This window comes from Cydia fagiglandana, chromosome 1 (genome assembly GCF_963556715.1).
Source record: "Cydia fagiglandana chromosome 1, ilCydFagi1.1, whole genome shotgun sequence".
In the NCBI taxonomy this organism is placed as follows: Eukaryota; Metazoa; Arthropoda; class Insecta; order Lepidoptera; family Tortricidae; genus Cydia; species Cydia fagiglandana.
The window spans coordinates 21731866-21758447 of record NC_085932.1 but is presented as its reverse complement, the minus strand read 5'-3'; the positions used below and the strand labels follow the sequence as shown (position 1 = coordinate 21758447).

Below are 26582 nucleotides of genomic sequence, written 5' to 3'. Positions count from 1 at the left end.
AAGATATGGGTTAGTAAGGTAATTCTTTATTATACTTAATGTACCTAACATACCTACACATTACACATATAAATTGACGTGAAATGGCAGAGGTGACCGCAAGTTAACGTCTTATTAGACTGTTATTAGAATCAAGTAAGATTTTACGCCTACGAGTATCATTCCTAGTAATATCGGGATCGGATTTCCAACATCCGTGGGTAGGTGGGTATAATCCCTTCAACTCCAGAGCAAAAAGACAACCAACACGAAGTGAGCCGCGATATCTCGCTTGATCGCGGCCGGTCACGATCGCCTGCGCAACTTCACACCGGTTGGATCAGTTTTAGATGGGCCTGCGCGAGCGCTGCCGCAGCCGACGTCCCGTCGTTTCACGCAAACTCAAGCGCAGCTTTTTCTTCTTTTAAACTTTTTAACATCTATGAAAATAGCTCTCATTGAGCCAGTTCCAAACGTCAAAAGGACCGTCCAAGTGTTCGCTAACTCTGGAAAGGAAGCCGTGTTTTTTTGTGCAGTTTTTGCATCAACTTTTGCATCTTGTGTTGTGTTAGTGAAATTGGTATCGGTACCGGTATCGTGTGGTATCCGGTACCAATTAGTTCGGCAAGTGAAGTTCATTGTCATTTCGTTTGTCTTGTCATGAAAGTGGTAAGTGTTTTAAACGTTTACGCTTTCATTATTGTCTTGCAAATTATAGAGGGTGCTTTTAGCATACCTACTTTATGTTATGTGATATATATTTTATAGAGAGCACTCGTTGGAGAGAGCGTAAGTCATGTTCTGTATAAGTTTTATACAACAATGTTATTGCATTGGCAAATACGTATTTTCTTCGGTTAGCACCGAAGTGAAAGATTTTGCACACTTTCATTCTCTTATCTGGCTATCAGCAGCACTGTTAGTACTGTTATGTTGTTAATTTAGATAAACAATTTGATATAGATTGATAAAAAACTGGGCCTGAGGTTTTTAGGAAATTGGGGCATTTTCGGTAGGTACATTTCAAGATACCTACCTATTTTTACACCTTTTTTGTTCATGAGATTGAATTTACATCACATCACAAAGCAAAGGCACCTTTAGAGTGACATTCCATTTCCAACTGCAGCTGCAATACTGTTCATTTTACAATGGAAACGCGTCGCTGTCAGTGTCAATTTCCATAGAAAATGAACAGTATTGCAGCTGCAGTTGGAAATAGAATGTCACTTTTACCTCTTAGGTACCTTTAGAGTTACCCTTACCACGAGCTTGACACTGACCTGACACTGACATATTCGCTAGCGTGTGTGTAACTTACTTTCTATGCATCTCGTTCGTACTGGCATATTAGTGCGAACGAGATGTCTAAAGTAAAGTAAGTTACGCAGCTCGCAGACGTTAGCGAATAGGTATGTCAGTGTTAGTCGATGGTACCTAGTTCGTTCGTACACTCATGAAGTTCTTTATGCAGGAGATCAACGTTAAGATTCTTGTACCTCAGCGGTTTGAGTACCTACCGTTTCTAATCGTAGTTGTAGCTCATGAAATATGGCGTTTGTGAACCAAAGATTTGGCAGGATTGGTCTTTAGGACCCATTGGACCAAAGGATGGATTAAAAGGGCCCCTATAAAAATATGACAAAACTACTGTCTTTTAAAGTCTTCTTCACGCCCCCCTCCCCCAACTGCATCATAAATCTGGGTCTTCACCACTCCACTTCTTAAATACGTCTTCGAAACGCAAATATTAATTCTGCCAAAGGAAACCTTTGGTTCAGAGAAAGCCGTTATTTGGCATTTTTATGTAGTGTAGATGTAGTGTAGTCACACGACGGTACGTAAATACCCCTAGCGGCTTTCATATTAATTGCCACTAGTAAAAGGCTCAAATAGGTCCAGTCACGTCCTGTTAAGGGGTCATCCATTAATTACATCACACGTATAGGGGGAGGGAGGGGTCAAGAAAATGTGACATATTGTGACATGGGGGAGGGGGGAGACACAAACTTTGTGACGTCACTTTAACTTCATCAGTAACCGAAAATTTATTTATATTATTTTATTCGCTGTACATTTAAAAAACAAGTTTTTAAAACTATAATCGTTTTTATTCGTTTAATTTTCTTCCCTAAGCAGTGTTGGGTTATAAAATTACTAATATTTATATCGTCAAAAATATTTTGATAAAATATACTTATACTTAGGTACTTACTTAATTCGATTTGGCGATTTCGTAGAAAAAATGTGACGTCACACTAGGGGGGAGGGGTTTGCCAAATGTGACCAAGTGTGACAAGGAGGGGGGGAGGGGTCAAAAAACCTAGAAATTCGTGTGACGTAATTAATGGATGACCCCTAAGTGTAAAAATATAGGTGTAATCATCATCATCATACTCCCATAGCTAGCTCTTATGTCAGCGAATTAAGAACTAATATGGGACATATTTTTGAGTAAGTTGTATGTACCCATATTTTTACACTTCACTGTACCTGTATACATAAATAAATTTCCTTGACTGTACAGTCGCCGCTGGAAGAAGAAAGTAACGTCCTCTCTTGAGCAGAGCAAGTAAACCCGATTCTCTGTGGCCACCCTTGGAACGGAACAGTGTCCATACATAGTATAGGCTATGCGGGCCCGTGTATTGCCTCCGACATGGTTCAAAAAATCATAGTTTATCAAACTTTCAAAACTTTTTTAATACTCCGTTGGTGGCAAATAAGCATGCGGCCCGCTTTAATCAATTTTATCATAAATGGCCGAGCTGGACGCGCCACCAGCCTCAGCTCCCGGACGTTTTTATTAATTTTCATTTAATGAAAAATTGTTTGACTCAATTCAAACAATATTGAGACGCTGAGAGGCAGAGGTAACTTTTCCGCCGATACGATATCCTGACGATGGGATGCGAGTGGACGCTTTATGGCTCATCTACACGATAGGCCAACGCCGGCCACTCCCAGGGACGCATTTATGCGTGACGCTACGTCTTACGTAGGCGAACAACGCGCGAACGCGGCGCGGCGCGGCGCGGCGAAAGCGGCCGCCGCCGCGCCGCGCCGCGCCGCGCCGCCTGACATTCGCGTGCAAATCGCGCCGCACCGCGTTCGCAACGAGATCGCTTAAAGTGACATTCCATTTCCAACTGCAGCTGCAATACTGTTCATTTTACTATGGAAATGCGTCGCTGTCACTGTCAATTTCCATAGTAAAATGAACAGTATTGCAGCTGCAGTTGGAAATGGAATGTCACTCTTACGTAGGACACTTCTATGGGCATCAAAGGATTGATTTCGCCGCGCCGCGCCGCGCCGCGTTCGCGCGTTGTTCGCCTACGTAAGACGTAGCGTTAGAGGGAGCAAGTGATATTGCTATCTCATTCTACCGCATGGCTGCGTCCCTTGGAGTGGCCGGCGTTGGCCCATCGTGTAGAGGAGCCATTAAACAGAGATTAACCATATAGGTACTTGCTTTATGGAGTAACCTATACATTCGTGAAATGTTGCATTGCGAGAATAAGACTCCAAGTTCTAGGAATTTCATTCTAGCCGTGACCATTTTCTTGTTTTACAATCAGCCTTAGTTACGTGATAAATTGATAATACATCGACATAGGCCCGCGCAGTGTGCGATAAGTCCTCTGCTTTAGCTTTAATTATTTATTATAAGCCTATACGGTGTCCGGTTAGCTTTAATACGATTATAGAATTTTTAACTATATTTTATTTAAACATAGCCTTTTTCTGCTGGCTGAAAATGACTTGCCAAACTATAGCTACCTATAAGTATATATTGACTATGCTAAAACGATCATACGGCCATAAATTCGTTTTTCTTGAAAACAAAACTCTAAACGATTTACGATGCACATAATATCGAGCTTATAAATAAATCCATGAAAGATTTATATCCTCCCGGACCACTTACAGACGGTTGAACATTTTTTAAACCCACCCAGGATTATTGATTTAATGCAAGGATGATCGATATCATAAGGTGCGCGTTTTTAGGGTTCCGTACCCAAAGGGTAAAACGGGACCCTATTACTAAGACTTCGCTGTCCGTCCGTCCGTCCGTCCGTCTGTCACCAGGCTGTATCTCACGAACCGTGATAGCTAGACAGTTGAAATTTTCACAGATGATGTATTTCTGTTGCCGCTATAACAACAAATACTAAAAACAGAATAAAATACAGATTTAAATGGGGCTCCCATACAACAAACGTGATTTTTGAACAAAGTTAAGCAACGTCGGGAGTGGTCAGTACTTGGATGGGTGACCGTTTTTTTTTTTTGCTTTTTTTTTTGCATTATGGTACGGAACCCTTCGTGCGCGAGTCCGACTCGCACTTGCCCGGTTTTTTTGCCGATAACATGAAGGGAATATTCTCGGGGCTAATTAAAATTAGAATTTTTGTTTTGATTTCCAACCAATGAGGCAAAGCGAGACGTTTTATTAAAGCACTAATGGCTGCTCTACACGATAGGCCAACGCCGGCCTCTCCAATGGACGCATTTATGCGTTAGAGGGAGCAAGTGATATTGCTATCTCATTATACCGCATGGCTGCGTCCCTTGGAGTGGCCGGCGTTGGCCCAACACGTAGAGAAGCCATAAAATAAGTACCGAAACTATCCGAATTCTGAGAAACCTCAGCAGCAAAAGTTGCTATGCGGGTGAGGTGTTGAAAATGATCTTGACGCGGCTTTATTGTTAAGAGAATAAGAGCGTGTCAATGTAATTTTGAACACCTCGCCCGCCTAGCAAATACTGCTACTGACTGTACCTAGTTTATTTTATGAAAACTCTGTTTATCGAAGAGCGTCGTAAGCGGTGTATTAAAAATCAAAATTTAAGATGACAGACAGCAAAAGTGTATTAATTTATGACACCAAAAAAACTAATATCACATCCTCCCATTAATACCATGTTTATGTTTTTATTACTGCAATATATCAGTTCATTTTTTTGCATGAAATGATGTCGGTGGTGTCATGTTGCAGAATAACGTTCGAATAAATGAAATATTTTGATTTGTGTTTTTTTTAATAGTCATTACTGAATATAAATTTAAATAAATTTAAAATACCTACGTACTAAACAAAGAGTGTTTTGAGTTTTGACGTACGTAAGTACATATTGAATTAAATAATTAACTTGTTTACAAAGTTGCATAGATAGCAGCTCCATCTCTCTCACTATATCGTAATCCCGTTATTTTTTTTTTATTTTTTGTTGTAAGTTTTGCAGAACTCCTGCAAGACTCGAGGCCCGATTCGGATTATGAAATAGACATCTATAGACAGCTTTTAGACATCACCAAGATACTATAACGATATGTTACGTAAAAGTGACATTAGTTGGCCGAATTGCGTTGCAAAAGAGAACTAGTTGATATCTAAACTATAACGTATCTAGAACGGATATAGAATGTGTCGTCTCTTGTGAATATCTTGAAGTTCGAATACGGCAGTCGCTCTTCTCTGGCTAAAGAATCATGTCACTGAACAGTTAGCGTTACGGTTACGGTACAAGTTTTAGAGTCTGGATCTGAACTAAGTAACGACATGGACGCAAATTTTGAACCCATTCCATAAAAGTAAGAAATGTTGACCTTTGTGTTGAGCCCTGATCACGTTATATTAGTTCGTCTTAAAACATTACTCGTCTGCAGTCGGTAAGAGATTGGGTACTGGGATCTCCTTCACTACATAGAAAATAGAGCGGTATTCAAACTTTAAATCTGATCATGTTTTATATTGATGTGATATTGCGTCTTGCTCGCATGCCTTAGGTAAGAGGGAGTCCTAAACTAATAGATGCGACCAGTTTTCTAAGGTCGATTACAATTCCCATTGCTTGTGAGAGCGAGAGACGTAAACGTAATTTGAGCCGCTATCCAACTCTTGAGAGCAATTCTGAAAAACACACATCTTAGATATCTATAATAATTGGTATGCTGGTAAAGTACATGAAGCTGAACAACTTGCACCATATTTCCCAAAATGTCCCAGAAAGCTATTATAAAACTTTCCTGTTTTGTTACCAGATTTCCTTACACATTCGGTAACAAAAAAGGAATGTATCTTAGAAACTTTCTGGGACATTTTGGGAAATGTGGTGGAAGATGTTCAGTACTCTACCAGCATACCAGTTTTTATAAAAATCTAAGATGTGATCAAAGAGTACAAACTTTTTGAGAATTGCTCTTGAGCGCATTGGAATACTACCTCAGAACTGTCAAAATAATTACTGTCAATAATCGCATATCGACAGCAACGGCTGATAAATTTACGTGTAGAGTTAGGAAGAAGCAGATAAGGCACGAACTAAGTTAAAATCTTTTTATACCTAAGATACCAGTATTTAGTTACTTAGTTTAGATCCATATATAAATATGTTAAATATGGCTTTATATACACAAAAATGTATCTGTAGCTAACAACCTAAAATGTACATTTACTTAACCCCAATACCTTACATGTGTGCGTTCCCATTATTGAACTCACGAACGTCATAACTACGTCATTAATTTCATGAGACGGAAACCTAAGATCTTGTGTAAGATTGTAGATATAGTCAGACCGTAAAAAGTCTGCAGCGATTTTGATAGCCCACGCAGTGCAAGTGTCATTTTAAACGTCAAACTTCTATGAAATTATGACGTATACATAACACTTACACTGCGTGGGCTATCAAATCCGTTGCAGACTTTTATTGGTGCGACTATAAACGGAAAACCGACACTTGTATTGCTATTGATTTTGTTGAAGCATAAAACGGCATGCGTCTAAAAACCTCGAGTGCAGAGCGAAGCACGTTATTAAATACCTATACGTGAGATAAGATAACATTGCTGTTCATCTAAACACCTCGTAACGGTTTAATGCATTGTTATCGAGTCCAATGTTCAGTTGGTTGTTTATATGTGAGTTTTACACACACTTAAAACTCCACTACTAAAAGAAGGTATCGTCTTGGGTCGTCCCATTTGTTTTTCGTCAAGTTCTTAAATTAGTCCTATTCTGCTTTCGTCACTCATTCTACATTCGTCACAATCATCGGTGGCTTTCAATGTAGAATGAGTGACGAAAGCAGAATAGGACTAATTTTAAGAACTTGACGAAAAACGAATGGGACGACCCAAGACGATACCTAAAAGAAACCTCCGCCTCTTTCAAAGACGGTCATAAAATGAAACGAATTGACATTTGACACGTAAAATCTCAGTAGCCAAAAACGTTTTATTAGTTTTGACGTGGTGGTACACATAACACAAACACACATATATACCTTTATTAATGTCTACTTATACCAACATACATAAATAGGTATTTATGTACGATAAACATGATGAAATCTGACGAAGCTTTCTGAAAGGATTTCCATTTGGCTCTATCCTAGATACAACTCGGAAACCTCAAATATGTTATGATTTTAGCAGTTTAAGTACCTACTTACTACAACTACTACTACTTCATCATGTTTATCATCATCATCATCATTAAAAAAAATCTCATAGAAACTACAAGTAAGTAAAACCCCACCACAGAATAAATAATAGTACTAGGCACAGAAGACTCACTCTCTAACAAAACGCGTCTGTTACGATCAGCATATGGCCGCTAGGTGGCGACAGTGCCACGCGCGGCTTATGGCTTTCCCCAAAATTGGGGTGGAACGGATGTACTTTTAGCTACCTGTAGCAAAGCGACGAAATCGCGGAGTGAGCCACGCCTGACCCCACTAAAATATTGTGTGTGACATTTTTACATAGTCGTAAGCTTCGGCAAAAGTAAACAGACCAGACAACAATTGGAATGTGACAAATAGTTGAAATGGCCGGTTCTACTTTGTTTCAACTCTACAAACAGATATATTCAAATATGTAGGTATGTAGATTAGAAGTTTACGTGGACAAGGTACGGTTCGCAAAAACAGTCATTAGTTCCATGTACCGGGTCGGTGGCTTTTTTGCTGAACTTACAGAATAAATTATAAGCTATTACAATCATTTAAGATAAACATCTTGCATTTTGATGGATCGGAATGAATGGGACACGGCAGATAGGTATATGGTTACGTTTTCAGGGTTCCGTACCCAAAGGGCAAAACGGGACCCTATTACTAAGACTTCGCTGTCCGTCCGTCCGTCCGTCCGTCCGTCCGTCCGTCTGTCACCAGGCTGTATCTCACGAACCGTAATAGACAGTTGAAATTTTCACAGATGATGTATTTCTGTTGCCGCTATAACAACAAATACTAAAAACAGAATAAAATAAAGATTTGAATGGGGCTCCCATACAACAAACGTGATTTTTGACCAACTGTACTGTACTGACCGTACTTGGATGGGTGACCGTTTTTTTTTTTAATTTTTTTTGTTTTTTTTTTGTATTATGGCACGGAACCCTTCGTGCGCGAGTCCTACTCGCACTTGCCCGGTTTTTTTTCATGCGTGAGTCTGACGTGAATGACGTGATACTGAGAATTCAGGTGCGACACATGGATGTATTATTATTGATATCGCATTAGATCCATTTGGTTCCAATTAGCGCAATCTGTATCTAATAATTGATTGTCCCCAGAGAAGTACTAGACTAGCGGTTTTCTTTTTTAAGGCGATGACTCACGTTAGACCGGGCCGTGTCCGGGCCGGAGCTTCCGAAGCTTACTTTTCTATGACATGACAGGTGAACACTTGATGCTTCCATAGAAAATGATGCGTCGGAAGGTCCGGACACGGCCCGGTCTAACGTGAGTCATCCTTTATTTATATTATAAGTACTGCTCTTGTGCCATTTAGGGTCCTAGCTAAATTGGGTGTTCAATAATCACATAAGAATTTCCAATTTAGCAATGAACCCTAAATGGCATAACAATCCCGTGTGGTGACTGTATTTAAAAAACGTAAATCAATGCGACTGTTTATTGAATAATATAGATTATTATAGGTATATGTATATATATCAAGAAATGTGTGTGTGTATGTAGATGTATATTATCCCTAAAGCCCCATATTTGACGTTCCACTGCAAAAGGTACCTTATGGCGGCCGGCGCTTACGTCGCATAGCGCGGCAATAATATTGGAGCGGCGTTAATAATAGCGTAAGCGCCGACCGCCATAAGGTACCTTTAACCGTGGGACGTCACATTTTGCTGTCGTTATCGCATAGTAAGTAAAGTACCGTACGTGTTCACATACAGGGTGTCATTAATTACCGCGGCACTAAAACCGTGTTTATGGTCGTGCGAAATTCTGCATGCCCGTATGGGCTGAGGCAAATATAATTCGCAAACATTGATTTTGCACATATATTTTAAGCCTGTGGGCGGGCTTGACGAGTCAATAACTCCTAATAGAGATAAAAGTTAGTAATTTGCGGTTACTTTTTGTGAGAATTCTTTATTTCCCTACCTATAGTCGAGACCATACTCTATACTCTATAGAATCAGAATCAGAATCAGTATCAAGCATTTTATTCGTGGTAAACTTAAGACTAAGATTACATACAAAAGTGTAACTAAAAACTACAGATACTATCTATAGTGATACTATTCATACTTTCTAGTTGTATTTGAGTAAGGCCCACTTGCACCATTCCACTAACCCGGGGTTAACCGGTTAAAACAGGAGTTGCCATGGTTAGCCATACAATTTGACACTAGGTTAACAGTTTAACCGCTTAACCCCGGGTTAGTGGAATGGTGCAAGTGGGCCTAAGGTGCTTTGGGGTAACTTCGAAAGCGGGTTAATTAAGAAAATCGCAACTATTAAACAGTAAGCAAAATACCTTCATAAGCTTTTCAGAAGCTTACCCAAGTATTGCCAAGTATGAAGTGATTCTAGCGTAGAAGATACATAGGTAATTAAGTAAGTAAATTACCCCTTTGTTGAAGTTATCCCAAATAAATCGTTGACGTAAAGCGGTTCAAAACAAAGTTACAACTAAAAGGTATACAATATCTTGTGTTGAACTTTGGCCTGCAGCGAATTTAAATTGAGCCACGTCTGTATTTTAAATACGAGTACCTAAATTATTATAATACGAAAGGAATGACCTAGTCAGAAAATAATTTGCAATGTCAACATTTCCCGCGTTAAGAATGCTGTTTGTTTACCAACTTCGTGAGCGGCGTCCGCGCGAGATAATAACAATGTGTAATTGTTTGCGTCTACACATTCATTTGATTCATTGGTTGTGTTCACTACTTCATATGTTACTTACTTACTAGTTAGACTACTAAAATATAAAAAAAAACCGGCCAAGTGCGACGCGGACTCGCGCACGAAGGGTTTCGTTCCATTACGCAAAAAACGGCAAAAAAATCACGTTTGTTGTATGGGAGACTCATTTAAATATTTATGTTTGCGTCTAGACATTCATTGGTTGTGTTCACGACTTCATATGTTACTTACTTACTAGTTAGACTACTAAAATATAAAAAAACCGGCCAAGTGCGAGTCGGACTCGCGCACGAAGGGTTTCGTACCATTACGCAAAAAATGGCAAAAAAATCACGTTTGTTGTATGGGAGACCCATTTAAATATTTATTTTATTCTACTTTTTAGTATCTGTTATAACGGCAACACCTAATCTACCACAAACCATCATCTGTGAAAATTTCAACCGTGACGGTCCATGAGTTACAGCCTGGTGAGAGACAGCCTGGTGACAGACAGACAGTGGAGTCTAAATGCTAAAAAAAGAGAACGGAACGTAACTTGATTGTAATAGGATCTACTGCGAGTTAAATAAAAGATATCTAGCGAAATCCTACAAGAACTTACCCATATTTGTGCTCAAATTGAAGACAACCGTCGGACTGCCTAGCAAAAATGTAATCCCTCATCAAATACAGCTGCATCATGAAGAATCAATCTGAAGATTATATCCAGGTATGAAGACTATTTCGGTTAAAAACAGAATTTTGAATAACTTTGCACTTAAACCATCAAATCACAACACAATCTTCATTTAGTGATCAGCTGATTGGTTATACATCATTGGAGGCGTGACAACAATTTGACAGCTGGCCGGGGTTGCCAATCTTCTACGGATGCGTTCAATACAAATAACGTTATTTTAACCGTTATTAACGGTGATTTTTCCTTTCTACGCAGAAGACGGCATATCACTTTAGAAGGATTTTTTTCTACGTTTGTTTTGACAATATTCGATATAAAGGACTACAGAATCGCTATTTTCATCCTGCCGATTTTAATGCTACTTGACATTTGATATTTTATTATAAAATTGACCCAGAAATTGGACATATTGCTATCATTAGTTCCTAATAACAAATGAAAAGGACCTGCACGAGTACAATATAATTTTGTAACTTTATTTACACTACATTATTATTATTCACTGGAATAAAGAATGTCTACAGAAAAACCCAAACCATCCATTGCTACATCAAGGAGGAGACCTCAACCTGTAATCAAAAAACAGGTCGTGAATAAAAAAACTAGTACTTCTATTCACAAAAATATGAATGAGACGCCCAGAAGAAGAAGGGGAACTATTTTAAAAACGTCAAATGTCACTGATACTTTGAATACAATCGAAAACACTGATACTACCGAAACTTTAAATACCACCGATAACGATAATAACACAGAAACTTCAAATGCCACAGACGCCTCAATTTCCACTGGATCACAAAATAAAGAATTAAACAAAATTATAAAATCAAAATCTGAAGAATCACTTCACGAGGAAATAAGTGACGACGAATCTATAGACTCTCTTATGGAGGACATACTGTCAAGAAGTGCAGATACCGTGTGTGAACATTCTTCTTTACAAGATTACAAAGCCCAAATCACTGACCTAACTACGAAACTAAACAGCACAGAAAATGAACTCGAAAACCTCATCATACAAAATAATGAATTAAAGAGACAATTGCAAAAGCTTACACAGGAGATACAAGCACTCAAAACAATATGTAGAACGCCCTCGCCTTTAACAAATCGAAGAACACCAAATAGGAAAAAACATAAAGGAAGCCCGGCAAGCAGTACTGCAAGTCCCATAATAAGTGATCTTGAGAAAAAAATTGCATTACTAGAAACGGAACTCAGGAAAGCGAATGAAGAAATAATAACTTTAAATTTGAAAATTCAAGATTTAGAACGATATAGTCAGGAACCACAATATGACCCTACATCTACAATAAGATCACAAGAACAATGTACACATACATTTCTAAATAATTTGAACAGGAGAAAAATGTATTTTCTAAGTACAAATCGCAGAAACAATATCACAAACATAGCTCTAAACATGTTCAACAATGATTTCGATGTATGTCATTTTATCACTCCAGGTGGGGGACTAACGGAACTATTCAAAAACATAAAAGAAATGACTCTAGATTTAACCAATACTGACTATTGTATAGTTTTAATAGGACACAATGACTTCACATCTACGTGCAACTATCCAAAGTTAATTACTCACATACGTGAAACCCTTAAGGATCTTACTCACACTAACTTCGTATTATGCGCTCCTACATATAGATCTGGGGTTTTCTCAAATATTTTCAATACCAGGATTGAAGTTTTTAATAACATGCTGCACTTAGATGTGAATACACATGAATATGCTTGGTTACTGGACTCTAATCTAAATCTGGATTACAATGAAAATATGTTTGCAGGTAGTTTGGGTGTCCTAAATAACAAAGGTATGCGAACTATTATCAATGATTTAGCTAGCCTCGTTCAAGATATTGACTTTAATTATTTACCATATAACGCGTGTTATGATGCTATTGATATAGATGCGAATACTCCACATGTTTCTGATCCGAATCTCTCTACTGACAATGTTAATAACACACATGAAAATGCAAACAATGTCGATAGTAATTTAAGTGATGCTGATGATACATTTTTTCGTCACTAATCATATAAATATTATGCACCAAAATATCAATGGATTATTGAATAAATCTGATCTTTTAACTTTAGCACTAGATGATCTTGCAACTAACAAAAAATCAGTCGATGTTCTCTGTATATCTGAGCATAATATGATAAACAATGATCTTGAAATGCTCAATATTTTAAACTATAAACTTGTTTCTAATTTCACTAGAGTCGTTCGACATGGAGGTACTTGCATTCTTATCAAAAATGGCATAAATTATAGAGTAATAGACACAGACTCAAAAAAATACTGTGTCTCTGGTATATTTGAATGTTGTGCTGTCGAATTGACGGACTTTAATATTGTTGTTTATTGTATGTATAGACCACCTAAAAACTTAAATCAACACTTTGACATATTTTTTAATAATCTTTATGACATTCTAAATTTATATTGTTATGACCAAAAAAAGAAATTAATATTATGTGGTGATTTTAACATTAATATCCTTGAAGATACCAAATACAGTAAGGAATTTAAGAACATTCTAGAAGGTTTCAATATGAAACTCTCAGTAAATAAGCCTACACGTCTATGCAGTGGCACCTGCATAGACAATATCATACATAATGTTCGTGGTTGTGCAGTAGATCTTTTAGAATTTGCTTTATCCGACCACAATGCTCAGCTATTAAAATGTCCAGTGAGAAAACATTGCAAGTTAAGATATTGGTACGTATCAAAACGAGATTATTGCCAGGAAAATATGACTAAATTTGCTTATTATCTCAGCAAACTTAATTTTGACGAAATATATTTTGCGCCTACCGCAAACGATTCATTTAATCATTTCTTGGAAATTTATAAACTTTTTTATGATCTTTGTTTCCCTATATTACAAGTAAAAATTTACACAACAAAAAAGCCGAAATGGATCTCACGAGGAATAAAACTATGCTGCAGAAATAAGAGGAAAATGCTTTGGACATATAGGTCAACTAAAAATGAAACACACAAAACTAAATACAAAACTTACTCTAAAATGCTAAAACAAATTATTCAACAAACTAAGAAGTGTCAAAACAATTACGAAATCTTAGCGGCCAAAAACAAATCTAAAGCAACCTGGAAAATTATAAACAACTCTAAGACTTACTTCCCAAAGGAAAATATTGCAGCCATTATAGCGGATGGCCAAAAGGTTTTTGATGCAAAAATAATAACTGAAAAATTTAACGAGTTTTTTGCAGATCAGGTTAAAGATAACCCTAATAAATCAGTTAAAACAACTTTATCGCGAACCTATAATAAACATAATTCCATATTCATGCAACCAACAGACGCAAATGAAATATTTAACATAATTAATAACCTTAAAAACACAACAAGTACAGGCTATGATACCATCACAACTAGTGTAGTTAAATCAACAGCTTACATAATCTCCCCATTATTAAGTTTCATACTCAATAGGTGTATAGAAGAAGGAACTTTCCCTGACAATTTAAAAGTAACTATCATTAAACCACTCTTCAAAAAAGGCGACAAATTAGACATGAATTCTTATCGACCTATTGCTTTGTTGACAATATTTTCCAAAATTTTCGAAAAGGCAATATATGACCGACTATATAAATACTTAGATTTTAATAATATTTTATGTGATGAACAAAAGGGATTCAGGAAAAACTTATCAATAAACATGGCCATATATGACTTTTTACATAAAATATACACTAGAATGGATGATAGTCTCCCAGTTTATGCTGTTTTTATAGATATGACCAAGGCGTTTGATTATGTTGACCACAAGATACTACTAGACAAACTATATTTATACGGTGTAAGAGGCAATGTACACAATCTGATTAAATCTTACCTTTCTGGTCGAACTCAACAGACAAATATAACAAGAATATCACCTCAAACCAAAACTGAATCGGACTTTCTTTCTGATAAAAAATTGGTTACATATGGAGTGCCACAGGGTAGTATTTTAGGTCCCCTACTTTTCCTTGTGTACATAAATGACCTCCCAGGAGCTATCATACATCCAACAGTTTTATATGCAGATGACTGTACGGTTGTGCTTACACACAAAAATCAAATAACTAGCAGCCTAGAATCAATAGTACAATGGCTAGATAAAAATAACTTAAAAATAAATTTACAAAAAACTACAATAATGAGTTTTAGCCAAAGAAAAACTGAGGATAGCACTGCTGTAGCATTTAATGATACCTATATTGCTAGCACACATGTTACAAAATTCTTAGGACTATACATAGATGACAAAATGAATTGGACGACTCACACTGACAATCTCTGTAAAAAACTTATGACATATTCGTATACCTTATATATGCTAAGTAAAGTCGTAAATCGCACTGCTGTTATGTCTGCTTATCACGGTTACATATCTTCTGCTTTAAGATACGGAATTATCTTCTGGGGGAACTCTAGCCAAGCCAATGATGTTTTCAAAGCACAAAAACGGTGCGTAAGATCGATCTGTAAGTTGAGGTACAATGCCAGCTGCAAACCATATTTTAAGCAACTTCACTTACTAACCGTGCCCGATTTGTATATTCTGGAGACTACAATGTTCGTCAAAAAAAATCTACATCTTTTTAAAAATGTTGTAAGTGCACGACATTGTGATAAACTTTACCCAGTTCCTGGCAAATCGGCTCTTTTCCAGAAGAGTATTTTTGCAATGGCGCCGAAAATCTATAATGGTTTGCCAAAATCACTGAGGTTGGTAGATGACGAGATAGTTTTTAAGAATCTATTGGTTAAGTTTTTGAATGAGCACTGTTTTTACTCAATTACTGAATTTTTTAATATTAAGCAATGACTTGTATAAATTCAATTATTTGACATACATATTTAACAATTACATCCTTTTAAAATAAATTATTTCTCTTGACATTTGATGTATTCCGTTAAACATTTTCTTGCTAGCTTTTAAATTGACCACAAATAACTTAACCATAGATGATCATAGACATAGCCGTATTTTCGTTTTAGTTTTGGTTTGATATGTTCTAGTTCTAGTTTCAATTTTAAGTTATTTGTATATCTGTAAATATGTTTTTGTAAATATTTGTAAATATGTCTTATATTTTCTGATTTGCATGCCTTCTGGCTAAATGCGCTGATACCTACATTCTATTGTATATGATAACATCTAATATGTACGTGCATTTTTAGCAAATAAAATTTTGAATTTGAATTTGAATTTGAAAAAAAAAAACGAACTATAGTAATAGGGTCCCGTTTTTACCCTTCGGGTACGCAACCCTAAAAAGCATTAAAAATTAACTGATGAAATATGTCACTACGGCAATAAAAACACGATAAAATATGCGTAAAATACTTACATCTGTCTTCGTTGCCTTCTTGATAAAATTTATTGACTTTAAATATTTAATAAATATTAAAATTGTTCCAGCCTTATCTCGGTCCCAGATGAAGAATTCGCAAAGTCTACATTTCCTGCACTAGGAATGCGTTTGTTGACATTGAACACAACACCGCGTTAATAAAAACGCCATATGCGCCACTCATACTCCTTCATACATAAGATGTTTCATCTAAACTAGCAATAAAGCAGTTAAGCATATCTATTCACTGATAACAAACACATCTAGCGAGCTAGATGTGTCCTTGAACCAAATAACAAATAGGTACCTACAGTACATTAAGACAATGATGACTGTGATGATGACGTTGTACGTATTTATCAGCCATCTAACAGTACACCGGTCAAATCTTACAATAAAAAAACAATGCGTGATGTAGTTCTGTATTTTTTGTATATTGTTTATAGTCCTTAGAGGAATGTGAGACTATGTTTTGCAAGCAAAAAAAAGTTGTGCTCTCTGCGTAGTTTGCGAAAAACTGCAAAAATTTCGGACTTTTTTCAGATTTTACAGTTTCATCATAAAACTATGGGTTTTTGGTCAAAACTTGCTATGTAATGTTGAAAGAATATTAAATTTGGAACAATTTAAGTCCACAAACAGCGCCGTATGTCAAATAGTTCTTGAGATATGGGGCTTTAAAAAAAGGGTTTTTTTTTCCTTGGAATGAAATTACAAGTTTTTCCTATATTTTAAGACAAATATCGGCACAACCGATCATGCTCTGATATATATGGCAATGAAAGTTATAGCAAAATTAATTACCTTTCATTTTAGTGCCAGAAAAAGTCAGTAAGTCTTACAGTACTGAAGTTATCGTAAAAAATGAAATTGCTATAATGGGGAAGGCTACAAAACTAATATATTGTTTTAGGCATTATCAAAATCCCTTCAAAAGGCAGTACCATTGTCGAGAACGCAATCTACGATTATCTTTTACCGGTTATCCCCGATAGCAGTAGAGCGACGTCGGAGATCAACCATTTTTAAAATGCACTCACGCCACTCACCTCTTAAGCACTTCATTCATTCAGTAATGAAATCAAGACACAATCTGTAGTTTGGCTTGTTTCTCGGCCCCACTTTTTGGTTGTAGCCGTAGATTTCATGGTGCCAATTCTGATTTTACAATTTGTTATGGTTTTGAACTTGTTTTAATACGACCGACCTTGACAATAGTTCACGGTAATCGGCGTGGTGTTGGTGAAACACACTGAAATTACTGGAAGTCATGTCATTAGTATCTAGCTTGCGCTCGCTTATTGGTGCTCTTGAGTGTACTCTGAGTCGTGGTAATGATAATACAAGATCACGATAAAATCCTAACCATAACAAATTGATACATCAGAATCAGTTTCCATTACCCACTCTAGTTATACGTTTGTGTTATAATCCACGGATTTTAACTGGCAATATCCTGTTACTACTAGTCTTTACTAGATAGGTGTATAAACTGACAAACCAAATCATTTATAGAAAAAGAACTGAACGAAACACGTAGGTAAGTATAGATAGATGTGTGTTAACATGATGTGCCAAGCCGGGCGGATTGCATACATTTGTTTCATATCGGTAAGCTTACATACCGGTTTCTTTAGCCCTTGACTCGTATAAGCGATATTAATAATGAACTACAGCATTATTTTGAGTAACTGGCGTGATTGGCGTTGGGCGAGCTTTTATAAGATAATTAAAGAGAATATTAATTAAGTTAAGATTAAAAAACCCGTTTGGAACACCCTAAATCCGATAAATTTCCGAATATTATTAGTTAAATGCCTATATCTACAATACGAAAAAAGTTTCACTTGTATCGTGGTTTCATAAAACCACACAATTACTTGTTTTCTATTGATAAATTGACCCATTTACTTTCCAATTATTTTTATTTTTTTACTATAAATACATTTATTTTATACAGTAAATACTACTAGTGAAAGAGGTATTGCTAGTTACAACCCATGGATTGACAACTCTCTGAGCAGTAGCACCACATTCATTTCAGCCTTAACAACCATTGGAAATGAATTTGTAATTTATTGTGTAAATTCGGTAAACCATTGAAGAAGTTTTGATATACTGGTTACATGACAAGACTGAGTCACATACATGCCCTATAACTAAACGTTTACCTAGAGTGGGTAATGGTAGCTGATTCTGATGAATCATTATGTTACGGTTAGGATATTATCTTGATCTTGTATTACCACGACTCAGAGTTCACTCAAGAGCACCAATAAGCGAGCGCGAGCTAGATACTAGTGACATGACTTTCAGTGTGTTTATCCAACACCACGCCAATTGCCGTGAACTATAATTATTACCGTCAAGGTCGGTCGTATGAAAACAAGTTCAAAATCATAACAAATTGTTAAATCGGAATCGGCATCGTGGGATCTATGGCTACAAGCAAAAAATGGAGCCGAGAAACAAGCCAAACTACAGATTGCGTCTTGATTTCATTACTGAATTGAAGTGCTTAAGAGAGGGGTGCACTTTAAAAATGGTTGATCTCCGACGTCGCTCTACTGCTATCGGGGAAAACCGGTAAAAGATAATCGTATATTGCGTTCTCGATGATGGTACTGCCTTTTGAAGGGATTTTGACAATGCCTTAAACAATACATCAGTTGCCTTCCCCATTATAGCAATTTCATTTTTTTACGATAACTTCAGTACTGTAAGACTTACTGACTTTTTCTAGCACTTAAATGAAAGGTAATTAAATTTGCTATAACTTTATTCATTGCAATATATATCATAGCATGAGCGGTTGTGCTGATATTTGTCTTAAAATATAGGAAAAACTTGTAATTTCATTCCAAGGAAAAAAATACCCTTTTTTTAAAGCCCCATATTTCAAGAACTATTTGACATACGGCGCTGTTTATGGGCTTAAATTGTTCCAAATTTAATATACTTTCAACATTAAATAGCAAGTTTTGACCAAAAACCCATAGTTTTACAATAAATCTGTAAATTCTGAAAAAAGTCTGAAATTTTTGCAGTTTTTCGCAAATTACACAGAGAGCACAACTTTTTTTTGCTTGCAAAACATAGTCTCACATTCCTCCAAGGACTCCAAATAATATACAAAAAATACAGAACTACATCACGCATTGTTTTTTTAGGAGATTTTTTTGTAAGATTTGACTGGTCTACAGCGACACATTTAAATTTTGTTATTTACAATATGTTTTAAAAAGTAGGAATTATATTTGTTAATAAATTCTTACAAAAATATTACTTTAAACACCTTCCCCCACGTTCTAACAGGTATATAATGCGAAAGTGACGGGCATAGCGACAGGCGATAAAAATGGAACCATGCTTCGCCCGTAGGCGTCCGTTCCATAGCGGTGCGTGGCAACTACTACTGCTAGACACCAAAATTGGTGTGGCCGCATGTAACTGTAGCGACGCGACGAAATCGCGGAGTGAGCCACGCCTGCCCCCAGTCACAGAATAAATAATAGTACTAAGTACAGAGGACTCACTCCTTAACAAAACGCGTCTGTTACGATCAGCACAGATATGGCCGCTAGGTGGCGACAGCGCCACGCGCGGCTTATGGCAAACCCCAAAATTGGGGCCGAACGGATGTACTTTTAGCTACCTGTAGCAAAGCGACGAAATCGCGGAGTGAGCCACGCCTGCCCCCACAGTTAGGCACGCTGCTGGATAACTTTGTTTCGAAAATTTGCATGGTGCATCGGTGCATTTGTGTAGCCATGGTGCAGGATGGCTGCAATATGTTCACCGTGTCCTTAACATTTATTTTTATCTGACAAGCAAGACACAAAATTACGCATCGTTCTGGTACCTATACTACGGATGGAAATTGTATTAACTGTACAGCCGTTTAAAAGTACATAACATTCTAAAATTAAGGTGTAGAGTCCTGTTTAGGAATTTTTAATACCCTGCTAATAATACATTTCCGTCCTTTTAGGAATGTTGCATTGTAAGAATCCTTTAAGAATTTAAACTCATCCTTCATTAGGAATACCGCCAGCCTGTCTGCCATTCCTCATCAGAATTACGATAATTATTAATAATTATTCTTTTAACTGACAAGATTATTATGAAGCTTGTTCTTTCATCCCTTGTTGGTTAACCTGAATGTGAATAGACCAATTATCACAGGGATTATTTGTTGATTTGTTTACTTGGTGGTTCATATATATAATTTAGGTAATCTGGAAGAATTAATAGATATAAATTTATAAATCTTGACATTTTGCATTTGCGGAAACTAAACAATCTATCTAGTTACGCGCATGTATATAAAATTGTATTTCTACGAGAAAAATTAATGAAATTCCACTGAAGTGTGAAAAACTTTCACCCTTTTAAGGAGGTTCATCTCATAAATGAATGTAAAAAGAAGTGAGAGTCGAAATCGCTCACCGAGGGTTACGTGCTTTTCAGTATTTGTTGTTAAATAGTTACATCTGTGAAATTTTCAACTGCCTAGCTATCACGGTTCATCACGAGACAGCCTGGTCACAGACAGACTGACAGACGGGTGGACAGCAGAGTCTTAGTAATAGGGGTCCCGTTTTTACACTTTGGGTACGGAACCCTAAAAATTATTGTATCTACACATCTCGCCTACTCTAAAAAAGTCGGCACTGAGTGAATAGAAATGACTGGCACATATTTATAATGCGTTACTATTAGGCTATTAGCATGCATTGTCTTTTATTAATACGAGCCTTTCTTCACATTAAGCGGCTGTAATTAACCTGCGTTTGTTTTGACTTTTATTTATTGTTCATTTTGTTGTGTAACTTAATACTCGTACCTAACAGAAAAATTAGGTCGTAGAATGTCTATTTTCAAGAATTTCAAGCCATTTGAGATATGTCCGTTTTAGAACATGATTAATACGGTCATCAGATTCGTCTATTGTGTTTGATTGGTTCGAGCATAACGTTTCCTTATTGAAAATTTGTGTTAATGATTACAGGTGATGTTAAATAATTAATTTACAACAACGAAGAAACAACCAATCCTTCGAAGTCTAATCTTGTAAAACACCACACAAACACCGTTCCTCGTAGGTTTTAAACAGTCTAGATCTATGTGATTGCATGCAGATTCATACCTCGAAATTTGCTATAGGTACGCTTCATCACAGTCATACTACATCTTACTAAATTAGTGGATTATACTTTTGCATTAGTTGAAAGAAACTTATGATTTTTGCAGTTTTCGATAGATCCCACAAGAGTTCCAAAATTTTTAGGTGAAAACATCAGGCTTTTACGATAACGATGATATATTTTGAGGTTTAGCGCTCTTCGTGCGATTTATTATACATTTGTTATTTTTAATAAAGATAATCTCACATTTATAAATCAGATGCCGAGACAATATCAATCGTTTATTAACGCAGATTGACACGCAATTTTGCAGCGTCACCCGCGTACAGGGTCTTGGCAACTCACGCGCATACTCCGCAAATCTCTCGTTTAACACCATACAGCAGCAAGGCAAACTAAGGGATCATTTAATTATAGACTCTGTGGAACTTGTACTACGGTTCAAGTTCAAAATGACCTGGGAATAGGCTTGATGCAGTTTTGAGCTGGAATAATTAAATGTCACTGGACAATATTCCACGTAACATGTTTTCGGGGTATTATTTTTGGGCGTGGATGGTATGCAACTGCAATGTGTTGCCTGTATGTAAATCCTATAAAGACAAGACGGATCTGGGACGCGATTCAGGGCTCAAATGGATTACTAATATAACACGTATAATATATAAAAGTATGTATGTCTTATCCAATAGTTAGTGTCAGTTTAGTCTTTTTAGGGTTCCGTACCAAAAGGGTAAAACGGGACCCTATTACTAAGACTTCGCTGTCCGTCCGTCCGTCCGTCCGTCCGTCCGTCTGTCTGTCACCAGGCTGTATCTCACGAACCGTGATAGCTAGACAGTTGAAATTTTCACAGATGATGTGTTTCTGTTGCCGCTATAACAACAAATACTAATAAAAAATAAGTTCAAAAACTAAAACCCGACTACTGCAAATCGCGCTCTAAAAAGTATGAAACAAGATAGAATTCTTATCTACAATTATCAAGCAGGAAATATTATAAATGTTACCATTTTTTTTATATAAAAATACAACGTAATATAATTTACTGATTTTTTTTATATATTTACAGAGATTCAGAGGATAGCCGTGGTCGTATGCCACTTTACTTTTAAGTTTATAATCGTGGCATACGACCACGGCTATCCTCTGAATCTCTGTAAATATATTTAAAAAATCAGTAAATTATATTACGTTGTATTTTTATATAAAAAAAATGGTAACATTTATAATATTTCCTGCTTGATAATTGTAGATAAGAATTCTATCTTGTTTCATACTTTTTAGAGCGCGATTTGCAGTAGTCGGGTTTTAGTTTTTGAACTTATTTTTTATTTAATTAATTTTGGGGTCATGATTTCGTTACTGACTTTTTGAAGTCACTTTATATTACTTTTGCGCGGGCGTCCTCAGTACAGAAATGTACGCAGAGCGCCGCCTATATCGGGCTACGCCCGACTCCTTTAGTGCCTATGAGGGCGCCGATGGCGGCCGTCTTTGGAACGCGTACGTCGGGTTACGCTCGACTCTTTTAGTATGAGGGCGCCGAAGGCGCCCGGCTTTGGAACGCGTACGTCGGGCTACGCCCGACTCTTTTAGTATGAGGGCGCCGAAGGCGCCCGGCTTTGGAACGCGTACGTCGGGCTACGCCCGACACATTTAGTATGAGGGCGCCCAAGGCGCCCGGTTTTGGAACGCGTATGTCGGGCTACGCCCGACTCTTTTAGTATGAGGGCGCCGAAGGCGCCCGGCTTTGGAACGCGTACGTCGGGCTACGCCCGACGCTTTTAGTATGAGGGCGCCTTCGGCGCCCGGCTTTGGAACGCGAATGTCGGGCTTATGGCGGGTTGGGCCAAATAGAGGGCAAGCGAGCGCGAGGAAAAGCACCCACGAGATGGTCTGATGTTGTGAAGAGAGTGGTTGGCAGCAACATGCAGTGCGTGACCCATATGGCTTATGATCGCACACTGTGGAGACGTAGCATACATGGTCGCGATCCTCAGCAATGAGGGACCGAGGAAGAAGAAGATGTCGGGCTACGCCCGACTCTTTTAGTATGAGGGCGCCGAAAGCGCCCGGCTTTGGAACGCGTATGTCGGGCTACGCCCGACTCTTTTAGTATGAGGGCGCCGAAGGCGCCCGGCTTTGGAACGCGTACGTCGTGCTACGCCCGACAATTATAGTACGAGGGCGCCGAAGGCGCCCGGCTTCGGAACACGTACGTATCTTGTAAAAAAATTGACTGTTTCATACATTTTGGCTGATCAGGACTTCTATACCTGTTCACGTTATAAAATGTTCCAGGATATTAAAAAAACACCATGTATAGCGGCCAAACAAATTTCTTTTGCAAAAACCTTCTTGTATCGCCGTAGTCGAGTAACACGCGGATAGAATCCAGAGCGTTTGTAGATTCATAGTTCGAATCACCTAACCGATAAATTAATGTTTTATCTGGCGCATGCAAGCAAAGCCGGGTGCAAAAGCTAACAATATTTATATATTTGAAATGTGCTAATTGAGCTCTTTCCAATGATGTATAACACATCATCATTACTTAATTTTAGTTTTTTGGTTCGTGACTTTATGACCTCTAGAGGGCGCAATGTTCATTTTTTTGTGATGCCATATAGCCTATAACCAGCGGACGATTAAGACGATTCGAATGACACATCGTTTGTTAAATTATAATAAGTACTTTAGAAGTTATGAGGGAACAGATGAACATACATACATACATACATACAAACATACATACATACCCACATACATACCGGTCAAAATCATAACCCTCCTTTTGCGTTGCCGTAGTCGGGTAAAAACAGAATAAAATAAAGATTTAAGTGGGGCTCCCATACAGCAAACGTGATTTTTGACCAAAGTTAAGCAACGTCGGGCGTGGTCAGTACTTGGATGGGTGACCGTTTTCTTTTTGCATTTTTTTCTGTTTTTTTTTTGCTTTGTGGTACGGAACCCTTCGTGCGCGAGTCCGACTCGCACTTGCCCGGTTTTTTAAAACATAGTGAGAGTTTTTTAAAACACTGGTTACAGGATCACTTATTTATAGGTGAATTCATAAGAGCTGTAACGCATGATTGAACGTAATAAGTAATATCAATTGTCACTGTCCCTGTGTATTATAAATGCGAAATGTCCTTCCTCGGGCCTCAAACTATCTCCATACCAAATTTCATTTAAATTGGTTCAGCTGTTTATGTGTGAAGAGGTAACAGACAGAGTTATATTTCGCATTTATAAGTTTTTCCCATAGACATTAGTATAAAAAACTCTGCGATAGGCGTAATACAGTTTTATTCATGGCAGGGCTATTAATCTTGTCGTCGCGTTAAGAGCCTCGTTAACCGGTGGTTTGTTTAATTTTTTGCCAACGCTAATCAACACTGGCTTTTATATCGCCCATCCGTTTGCGGGCCGTTGGTATTAACGTGGATTTCCAATTTAAGGTATCTAATACGTAACGTTATATTTCCTATTTAAGGATAACTCACGTTAGACCGGGCCGTGTACAATTATCAAGGCCGGAGCTTCCGGAGTTTTTTCTATGACATGACAGACGATCACGAGATGCTTTCTATAGAAAACGATGCGCCGGAAGCTCCGGCCTGGAGCCAGCCCGGTCTAACGTGAGTCATCCTTTATGATGACGTGATTATTTAGGCATAAGGTAGCCGTGAGTGGGTGAAGGTACCGGAATGGGTAGTTGAAATGGAGACGGCCGCGTCCCAATCCCCGCCTCTCTAATGGACGGAACGGGAATAACCACGTACCTACGGTATGCAAATGTTGGTATACTTTTTTTTCTCTTTTTAAGTATCAGGATCGAAAGAGCTCGTATTCTGAGTAGAGCCGAATCCTCACTACTTTGTAGATTCTTCAATAAACATAAATAACTAGCCAAGCCATACATGTAAATGCAAATCTGTTTCTACCGAATATATTAAATAACCTCTTTACAACCATAAATATGGTGTCCAGCACCCATTAAGGCTTTTTAATTGGTCAAACACATCCATAACATTCTTACGTGTTATAAATTAACACTAGAAAATTGATAATAAAAAATGTCAACTCTCATAGAAAAAAAACTATACAAAAACGATCATAAATAAAACACGGACATCAAAATATAAATTAACGCGTGTCAAACATAAATTACGTCAACGGCAAATACTCGTATAGGTATGAATCATGATTGTAAATCTACTTATGTATGAACCAAAATTAATAACGAGGGTAGAAATGTTAGTGAAAGGTGAAAGTTACTCATAAGTATAATTTTATTGTTATTATGACACCGTAAAAACCCGAAGTATGGTGAAAAACCTAGGATTTACCGATAAAACCTAAAATTTACCAACGCGTTTCGGTAAACGCTCGAAATGTTTTTTTTAGCCTAAGCAAATTAGAAAAATCTGCGGAAATAATTCGTGTAGTTTTGAAAATTGGTACAGGTATACCTAGTGGTGTCCAGATAAACATACTAAAAGTCCTCGAGGGTAGGGGGTGTGCTGGGGGTGTAGAGGGGGGTTGAAGGTACCTTTTTTCATATTTTTGCTCATATCTCGAATATCTGTACGAATAGCATTATAATTACTTCGGACAAAAGTTTCAATATAAAATTTACTACAAATTTGGTTATGTTTATTTTTACTCTGCGATCAATACTTTAGGAGCTACAGGCTGTTAAAGTTAAATAAGTGATAAAAAATAGACGGTTTAAGAAAACGTCGTTTTTTTGTAATTGTTCATCACGAATAAAAAATTTAGCTTAGAGTAAGCAAGCTAAGCGATCTGCTGATAAAATAAAAAAAAATAGGCCATGAGCATGTCGGGTCATGCTCAGTGTAGGGTTCCGAGTTACCCGTCTGTCAAAATAGACTATTTGCCATAACTCAAAAACAGCTATACCGATTAGGTTCGCTATATTTTCCCTTGAAAGTATTTACTAAGCTATGTTTTCACGATTTTTTTCATATTTTTTGGACCCATGGTTCAAAAGTTAGGGGAACTAAGGGGTAAAACACAACTTTTTTTCTTTTAGACCGATTATTTCCGAAAATAATAAGTTGATCAAAAAATGGTTCTAGAAGACCTATATTCATTTTAAAAGACCTATCCAACGTCACCACACACTATAGGGTGGAAGCGAAAAAAAATTT

The 26582-nt window shown here is 37.3% G+C and overlaps 1 protein-coding gene across 1 annotated transcript in view; it reads left to right on the top strand.

The window, feature by feature from the left end:
- The first annotated feature begins 324 nt into the window (after window positions 1-324).
- Window positions 325-26582, top strand: part of LOC134667747 (rho guanine nucleotide exchange factor 17) — a 157770-nt gene continuing 131512 nt past the window's right edge. The window contains exon 1 of the mRNA XM_063525168.1: window positions 325-648. The gene's annotated coding sequence lies outside the window, so the exon portion shown is untranslated. The remainder of the gene's footprint in view (window positions 649-26582) is intronic.